Here is a 9,655-nt window from a genome sequence, read left to right on the forward strand (position 1 = left end):
GGAATCCTCTTTGAAAGCTGTATTTTAGGAAAATGCACAAGATAACATGAATTGAAAATTTAGTAGGAGCCAGCCGGTCTTTTAAATGTTTTAAATTTATGAACTCATTTAACTATAGGATATCTCTATGAATAGGTTTCTTTTATTACCTCCACTTTATATATGAGGAATTGGAAGTATAACAGAGGGTAATTTGCCCAAAGTCATAATGCTAATTAATGATGGAGCTGGGATTTGAACCCACGAAGTCTGGCTTCAGAAGAACACTTTTAATCCCTATGAGCAGGGGTTATTAATGCTACATTCAAAATGTTTTCATAAAGATTAGCTTTAATGATTAAAAGAACTAAATGGAAATATCGGGTAACATCTGGCATTTAGAAGATATTCAGACACATTTGAAGCCCTTTTTCCCTAGAAGAGCATGGATGGTAGAAAGTGTAACTGCCAGTGTTAACTAAGCACAAATTAACAAATAGGCTGATTGTTACATGTGACATCAGCAACAGCAAATGCAAGTCACAAGGACAATTTGTGCTTTCTAGGCAAAGGGAACCACTAAAAAATGGGAGGATTTAATGCTCTAGATATGTGTGGAACATTCTAAGTACCTGGACAGGAAGGACAGGTTCTACTCTGAGGAGCTAGTGTAATTAAAAAGGCCTTTAAGTGGGGGAAGGAGGGGGTGGGGGCAGAGATAAAACAGATTCAAAGTACACCGCATAATGTATAGAATTGTTGAATCATTATATTGTTCACCTGAAACTAACAGTATGTTAATTATACTATAAAAATATTTTTTCAAAAAAGTACAGTGATATGGGAAGATCTCCAGCATATATGATCAAGTGGAAAAAAATCAAGGTTTAGAACAATTTATGTGCTATTTTTGTGTAAGGGGGGAAAATGAGAATGTGCATTCATGTTTGCATTTATTTGCATAAAAACACTGGAAGGATATACAATAAGGCAATAAAATTTTAAAAAGGCCTTTAAGTATAATTATATGGTGTAGTATTTCATGTACACAGAAGCATATATAAGTTATGAAGCAAGATAATAAATATCTGTGAAGCCATCGCCCAACTTAACTAGAAAATTATTAATAGCATTGAAAGGACTTGTGTGTGGTCCCTCCACTGTATTCCACTGCCTCCCCACTACTCCAAATGCTAAGCTACATCCCTTGCATTTTTTAACCATATATGATGTAAGCCTAAGCAAAATCATGTTTAAGTTTGCTTGTTTTCTGATCTTTAATGGTACCTAATCTTCTGAAATTCGTTTAAGCTCAGCATTGCTTCTAAGATTCACGTAAAGAGCCTATGGACTGTTTTCTCTTTTTTACTGCTTTGTGAGTATACTACATTTTGATTACCCGAGCTTCTATGGGTGGCATGTGGAATTCCAGCTTGTGCTGATACTAACATTTTTCTAAACATTCTTGTACATGTTCAGTGGTTATGGTTGCCTCATTTCCTCTAAGATACTGCTCTCAAACCTGACTGCACATTAGAATCATGCCAGGAGCTTTAAAAAAATCATTCCCCACTCTCCAGACTTTACATTTAATGGCAGCCATGGTTGAAGACAATGCCCTAGGGCATATGCCTAGAGGTAGAATTGCAGACTCAGAGGACACTGGCATCTTCAATTTTACTGATACTGAGTTTTCCAAAGCTGGAGCACCTGATTATACCCCAGCCCCACCAGCAGTGAGAAGAGTTCCCCCACTCCACATTCTCAGTATGTTTATATTGTCACACTGTTGCAATTGTTTACCAACTTAGAGAATACAAAATGGCATTGCTTCTTGCTTTTGTATTCTCTTCTATTGGTCAGTTCATCTCTGCAGCAATACTATAATCTTCGTCTTAATTACTGTGGCTTCATTGCCAGTTACAGTTCTCCCACTTTATTCTGCCTCTTTTTAAGACTTTTTTAGATGTTTTGGTCCCAGCAGTTTTTTGTTGCCATTATTTGACAATTTGATAATTTACTTATTTTATAAATATCTGTGGGGAATAGAAAAATGAAAGTAATAATCTGATAATACAGTTGAGACCAAGATAAAATCAGGATAAGTGCCAAACGCTGTTAATCTTTGGCGAGAATTAGATACTTGTTAGGTTTAAGTTGTTGATGGTTTCTTGAATTGACAAAGAACATGCATAAAATGCTGGAACTATATTATTGAAAATCATATGAAAGAAACAAGGTGGGGGGTTAGAGGAAATGAAGTAATGCAATTTATGGCTTCAGAATGAACAAACACATGTCCCAATAATCTAAATGACAGGAGAAATTCAGAGTATGTGGAGTTGTTGATAGGAAAATAGCTTGATACAGATTTAACATAAGAGATTGGTGTATAGAACTTTAAAACAAAAATCAACTAATACTTGAGCTCAAATCTTACTTCTGCCAAACCTTCACCCATTCCTGCAGAAAGTGTTGGTTGTTCTCTCCTAGGCTGCCAGCTCCCAGAGCTAGTAATTATCTTTGTATGTCATTTGTCTCCACTGCAATGAGATTCTAAAGATGAGGGAAGCTTCTTTCTGGTGCCATTTGCCACATAGTAGGTGTTCACAAAGAATATTTTTTAATACATACATGAAGAATTAGGTGATGGGGTCTCTAATTCCTTTAAGTTGGGCTCTGTGACCCCTACCTAATAGACCCGTTTACACAGTGGATTGCAATCTGGTCCATGTACAGCTTGACCTTGCAATGAATGCAAACAGGAGAGCTCTTGAAAAGATCAGAGTAGGAAAGTGAATGCCCCTCCTCGATTGAATTGTAAAGGCAGGGCAAGTAAAACAGTCTAACGGTCCTGCTCCACAGAGGAAAGATTAAATATGGAAGAATTTACAAATTACTGCCAACTAAAGCTGAAAACCGAGCACTAAATAGTTTCTGACTCTTGTAGGAAAATCAGGCAGCTTCTCTAGGTGGTACACGGCCTGCCAACCCTGCACCCTCTCCTGACAGGGCCCTGCAGTATCACCACCAGGGTGCTGTCATACAAGGTCACAGTGGAGACTGTGGCTGCACCAAAGTTCACCACCAGCAAATCGTACTGTGAAGCAAAAAGGCTTTAGACGGGCCTGACACTTTAACAGAGCCCATCTTTAATCCCCTTTCATGTCACCTGATTAAAAAAAAAAATGAGAAAAATTCAACAAGAGACAAAGTAAAAATAGTACAAAATGGATTAACATAAGAATTAGAGAATCGCTATTGCAAATCTCCTCTTCCATTTTACTCAGAGCCCCTGTCAAAAATCATAATTTAAATCAAGGCAGGCAGTTGAGAGCAATATTCATAGAAGTTTTTACTAAATACTAGGACATTTATAATACTTTGTAGCACTGGCAAAAGAGAGCAGAGATTGAAGGAGGGTGTGTGGTGAGGACAAAGGAATGACAGGGAAAGAAAAATCAGAGAAAGAGAATATATATTTACATTGCCTACTTCCTTATGAGGTGTTCTTTCATTAGATTATATAGGTACTTACCTAAAGTTGAACAATACTCTCTCCCTGAATGCTATAATCCTGGAAACCAAATGATAAATTTTGGTGGAAATGTATAAAATAAGAAAAAAAAAGTTGCCACAGGCCCTCACTCATTCTATATTTTATATTTCTGTGGTGGACTTTGGCATTTAATCTTCTGGCTCGGGGGTCTTCCTTAGTACCTTCCCCCTTACGCTTGGCTACAGCTTAGAAAGATGAGGGTATTGGTTAGCTGAGGTTCAGATAAATTAACTGTTTTGTAAACAACTGGGATATCCTAAAATTTTATCTAAAAATTTAAAAATCAAGTGATAAGCTTGATAAATAATTTCTTAAAGGTCTATTGTTCATTGAAACTCTGAGACGTAGAGGGACCTTTCCTTTCTGTGCTCAGGGCACTCTCCCGTGTGAGTGAAACTAAGAATTATATGGACTGAATAACATTTCACTTCCTATCTTCTAATGTTTACCAAACCAGAAAAAAGAGTAACAGTGTATATGATGGTATTCAAATAATGACATATACATGGTACACTAAATATAAATTTAATGACATTTCAGGTTATACATTCCCAGGAGGCATGAATCAACATTAGCTTTCTGTGTTCAGTGTTTAATCCTAGACGTATGTGCACACCAAATCCAAGTGACACGGAGTCTCTGGCACTGACAAGAGCCTTATTTTTCAGGTATATTGCTAGGGACTTCCTTCCACATTTATGAACACAATCGCACCAGGCTACTCTTGCAGCAGTCACGCTTCTCCTCCAGTGACAGATGCGATCCAGTCCCTGTAGGCAGAAACTCTGGCAAAGACCGTGGGTGCGCTAGGCTGGCAGTTACTGCTGCCCCAGCTCACGATACCGATGAGCTCGTACTGTCCGTCGTGGGCACACTGCAGCGGTCCTCCAGAATCTCCCTGCAACCCGCAGAAAGAGAAGTTCTCCTGGTTGCTTGATTCATGGTCAATGCTAACCCCCACTGCAGAGGTGATCAGACAGTGCCGAAGTCATTCCCTCATCTCTGATTTCTGCTCACAACAGCAGAGGGAACTAGGCAGTTGGCGGATGTTACAGGTCTCTGACTCAGATCAAAATCTATATTTTCAAAGGGTGGCTAAAAAGGTACATTTAACACAGTCATTTAATGCTGACAACAGACTGTGCCTTGCAGAAAGTTTCAAGCATCTACTAAATATCAACGACTAAATGACGGTTTTGAGTTACATGAAAATATCTTTATATTTTCAATGCTACTAGAAGTAGATTCTTTACACTGCCTGATTCAGCTGTGAAGGTGAGCCATAATAAATTATTTTTATAGGTCAAAAACAGCTGAATATCATCAATTTCACACAGTCAACCAAGCAAATGAATGAGCAATTCCTTTTGAGAACTGTGTTCACTTCAAGTACCAAATTTGCAATGACAGTATGTCAGCTTAGCAATGTACTTATTCTTCTCACTTTTCATTTTAAAACTAGCATATATTTATACCTCTTTATGGTCAGCAAACACCCATTGATGAGACACACTGAGAAGAAAACCACATTCATCAATGCATCCTGGAATTACCATGCACGAGGATGAGCCCACAGCCCCTCCACATATGTTGGTGTTTTTAATATCCAGTCCCCAGTAGCTTCGACAAGATGTACTGCTGATCAGTGGGACCACTGCTTCCTGCACGGTTTTAGAAAATTCATCTTCTAGTAGAAAAAGAATAAAACATACAACCTAGGCAAATGGTTGTATAGGATACAACAAAAATAGCCCCCCAAACAGACAGATTCTGAGGGTCATCCCACCCATTCTCCCCTCTCGGCACTGTAATGATGTTAGGTGGTGTGTAAAAAATTAGTATTACTCCATGGTAGCTTATACAACAGGAATAACAAAGGACACTCCATGTGGGTTCTTCTGTCTTTAGTACAGTCCTAAGAAGATAGAAAGAGGACACCACTATAGAGAAGGAAGAAGGAAGTCTGCACCCAAATCAGTTGATAAAGTAAACAATGCATTTCATGTTTTACATGTTAAGTCTAGATTTCACTGGTTTCACGGTGCTCTTATTCTTTTGACTTGACTTCACATTTAAGTGTTGACACTGGAGGTGACAACGGAAATTGCATTCTGACTTACTCTTTATTTTATTGGATATTTGCAACTTGTTAACTCAGTTGTAGAATATGGTGGAAATGAGACCAGAGTCACGGGTTTGACCTTTATGTAGACTACTTTCAGATAAACTCTACCATTTATACCAGCCTTTCATTTCAGAAAAATGCCTCACATCTTTGGAAATAGGCTCATAACCTTAAGAAGAGATTTTCACTGTAGCGGCACCTACACTGTTGTGAAAGCAAGTGTGTGTGTGTTCACAGTGCAACCGGGGAGTAATTACATATAAATATTTATTAGGTAAAAATTACATACAAATATTTATTAGGCAAAAAAACCACTAGATATTCTCCAACACAAGTTTTTACAAGTATCCATGAACTCGTATCCGTGAATTAGTATTATTGAATATGATGTCCTAAAACCCAAGTAGTCACCTTTAGATCCATTATGAAAAAGACTTTTTCTACTATCATTCCTATTAAAGACACGGAAAAACTGAAAATGAGCAAAGAGTATACTCAGACTTGACAAGTATTTGTTTGGATTCTAATCTTAGAAGAGGCAGTGAATGTACTCACGATGTGGTTCAGTTATTCCCCATCCAGCAGTCAGACATTTGGAAAATAAGTTTATTTTATCATCTTTCCCTGGCAAACAGATTACAGATACAAACTCCCCTAGAATGAGAAAAAGACAAATACCATTTAGTCCATAGGATTGATATTATCTATACTGCTTCTCTTCCACGATGGCTCTAAAAATAACTATTTTGACATGATAGTACCCGTTTTAACCTGGTAGTTTAATACAGAAGGTACCACCTATTAATTACTCAGAAAGGATCATCTCAGTTCACAGGTAACCACTTTGTTCCAGGTATTACCATTTCTTCCTAGGACAATACAAGCACATGCCCTGCATAGAGATGGTTTCTCACCCACTAACCATTTTTAAAATGCATCTGCCTTTCTGTCCATATGCCTAATTTAGGACATCACCTTGTTAAATCTGAGACGACAGTGCAGAAGAATATAATAATCTTTTCTCTTCAACCATGTTACATGAGGAATGGAGAAAACCACATTTGTAGCAATGTAAACTTTAAAGTTTTTTTACAGCTCGTGTTTTTATATCTAATTGTTTCTTTGCAGGTGTATTATAAAATACATTGATCTATAAACATTCACATTTTTCGTACCACCAAAATTTGTATATATATAAATATTGTGGGTTTATGTGTATGTCTCTGTATATACACTACACACACACACACACACACACTCTCTCTCTCTCTCTCTGAATGCAGTGCTCCTGTGTTTGCTTTCCCATGCTGTTTGACTTCAGTTTTATCCAGACTTTTATGCACTTAACATCTAGATGTCTGTCAGGAATCTTGAAAATAGTTATGCCCTAAACCTAACAATTCTACTTCTGGGAAATTTATTTTAAGGCAATCTTAGACCTGGAAAAACATATGCATAAGGATAGTTAATCCAGCATTATTTAAATTAAAAAAAAAAAGAAAGAAACAACCTATTTATAAGAATTGTGGAAAGGCTACTACGTAGCCATTACAATTACATTTTAAAGGAAATTTTAATAATATGAAGCAATGCTGATAAGTGAAAAAAATCAGGATAAAACTCATAATAGGTATATTACAATTATTTAAGTACACATAGAGTAGTATAAAAAGACAGGAAAGAAATAGGGCAAATGTTCACATGATGGCCATGGTGAGGTGGTGAGGATGAAAATCATAGGTAGAAATTGTATTGTTTCTAATGGGAAAAAGGATACTTCTCACTCTGACCACTGAAGAGAAATGAATGGGTACAGATTAGGTAAACTAACTCAGTATTTAGGGAAAGAGGAACAGAAAGGTTCATGCTGGTGTTGACATCAGGTGGTGCTGAGTGGAAAGCAAGATCCTTGGAGACCAGGAAAAAAAGGGGGGGGGGGCAGGATAAAGGGTAAATTCAGAAGGGCTGAAAAAAGGGAATGTTTGTAATGACTATTGTGGCTACTGGAAAGAAGAAACATGCACACAAGGATTGCAGAATGGTACTGAAACTGGAAACTGTAAGTTTTTAAGGGCACCCAAACCTCACCAGTGGTCTTTTTCTAGAACAGTGGTTTTCAGTTTTGGCTGCACATTGAAATTTCCAGGGGTAGTTTATAAAATACTGGTCTAGATTCAGCAAAATCCAGGATACAAGATCAATATACAGATATCAATCACATTTCATGTAGAATTTAAAATTAAAAACACTATAATCACTGTGAAGAAAATGCAATGCTTAGATATGTATATACTTAGCAAAACATATACAGGATCTGTGCACTAAAAATGGCAATATTCTGGCGAAAGAAATCAAACAAGACCTAAATAAGTAGAGAAATATACTGTGTTCATGATTTGAAAGATTCAACATAGCAAAGATGTCAGTTCTCCCTCAAGTGATCTATAGGCTTAATGTAATTCCTATTAAAATCACAGGAAGTGTTGTAGACATATTATTTTAACATTTACATGAAAAGGTACAGGGCTTAGAACTGCTAAAGCAATCTTGAAAAAGAATAAGTTGAGAGGAATCACTTTTTAATATAAACCCTATTATACAGCTACAGTAATCAAGACAGTGTGGTACTGGAGAATGGGAAAAGGCATAGATTGATAGAATAGAGATCCCAGAAATAGACCCATACAAATATGCTCAGCTGATTTTTCACAAAGGCACAAAAGCAACTCAATGGAGGAAAGACAGCCTTTTCAACAGATGTTGCTTGCACAACTGGACATCCTGGGGGAGGAAAAAGAACCTTGACCAAAACCTTAAACCTTATACAAAAATTAACTAAAAATGGATTATGAAGTTAAATATAAAATAGAAAACTTTTAGAGAAATAGGAAAAAAATTTCAGCACCTAAGGCTAGGCAAAGAGTTCTTAGACTTGACACCTGAAGCAAAATCCATAAAAAGGAAAATGGAGAAACTGGGCTTCATCAAAATTAAAATCTTTGCTTTGTGGAAGACTCTGTAGAAGGTTCTACAGACTGGGAGACGATCTATAGACTGGAAGAAAATGTTTGCTAACCACGTATCTGACAAAGCAGTAGTATCTAGAATATATAAAGAATTCTTCAGCTCCACAATATGAAAAACCATCCAATTAGAAAATTGACAAATCTATGAAGAGACATTTCACTAAAGGGTTTTTTAAAAATGGCAAATAGGCACATTAATATATATTCAATATTATTAGCCATTAAGGAAATACAATTAAAATTGCAGTAGGGTATCACTATATACCTATCAGAACGCCTTAAAAAAAAATAGTGACAAGAGCAAGTGCTCATGAAGATGCAGAGAAACCAGATCACTCCTACAACTCTGGTGGAATATACAATGGTACTATGACTCCAGAAAAACAGTTTGGGAATTTCGTATAAAACTGAAACGCACCTACTCTATGACCTGGCACTTACACTCTTGGGCATTTATCCCACAGAAATGAAAACTCCTGTTCAATTTTATTTACACAAAACCTATACACAGGGCACCTGAGTGGCTCAGTAGGTTAAGCGTCTGCCTTCGGCTCAGATCATGATCGCAGGGTCCTGGGATTGAGGAGCCTGCTTCTCCCTCTGCCTCTCTCTGTCTCTCATGAATAAATAAAATTAAAAAAAAAAAAAAACCTATACATAAATGCTCAGGGGAGCTTTATCTGGAATATCCAAAAGCTGGAAACAACCCAGATGTTCTTCATTTATGAATGGTTAAACATCCGTATCATGGAACCCTACTCAGCAGTGAAAAGGAATGAACTATTGATACATGGAACAATATGAATAAATCTCCAGAGCATTAAACTGTGGAAAGAGCCAAGATGTCCATCGACAGATGAATGGATAAAGAAGATGTGGTATATGTATACAATGGAATATTATGCAGCCATCAAAAGGAATGAGATCTTGCCATTTGCAACGACGTGGCTGGAACTGGAGGGTATT

This window comes from Leptonychotes weddellii, chromosome 5, assembly GCF_054177405.1.
Source record: "Leptonychotes weddellii isolate Sample4059 chromosome 5, ASM5417740v2, whole genome shotgun sequence".
NCBI classification, from domain to species: domain Eukaryota; kingdom Metazoa; phylum Chordata; class Mammalia; order Carnivora; family Phocidae; genus Leptonychotes; species Leptonychotes weddellii.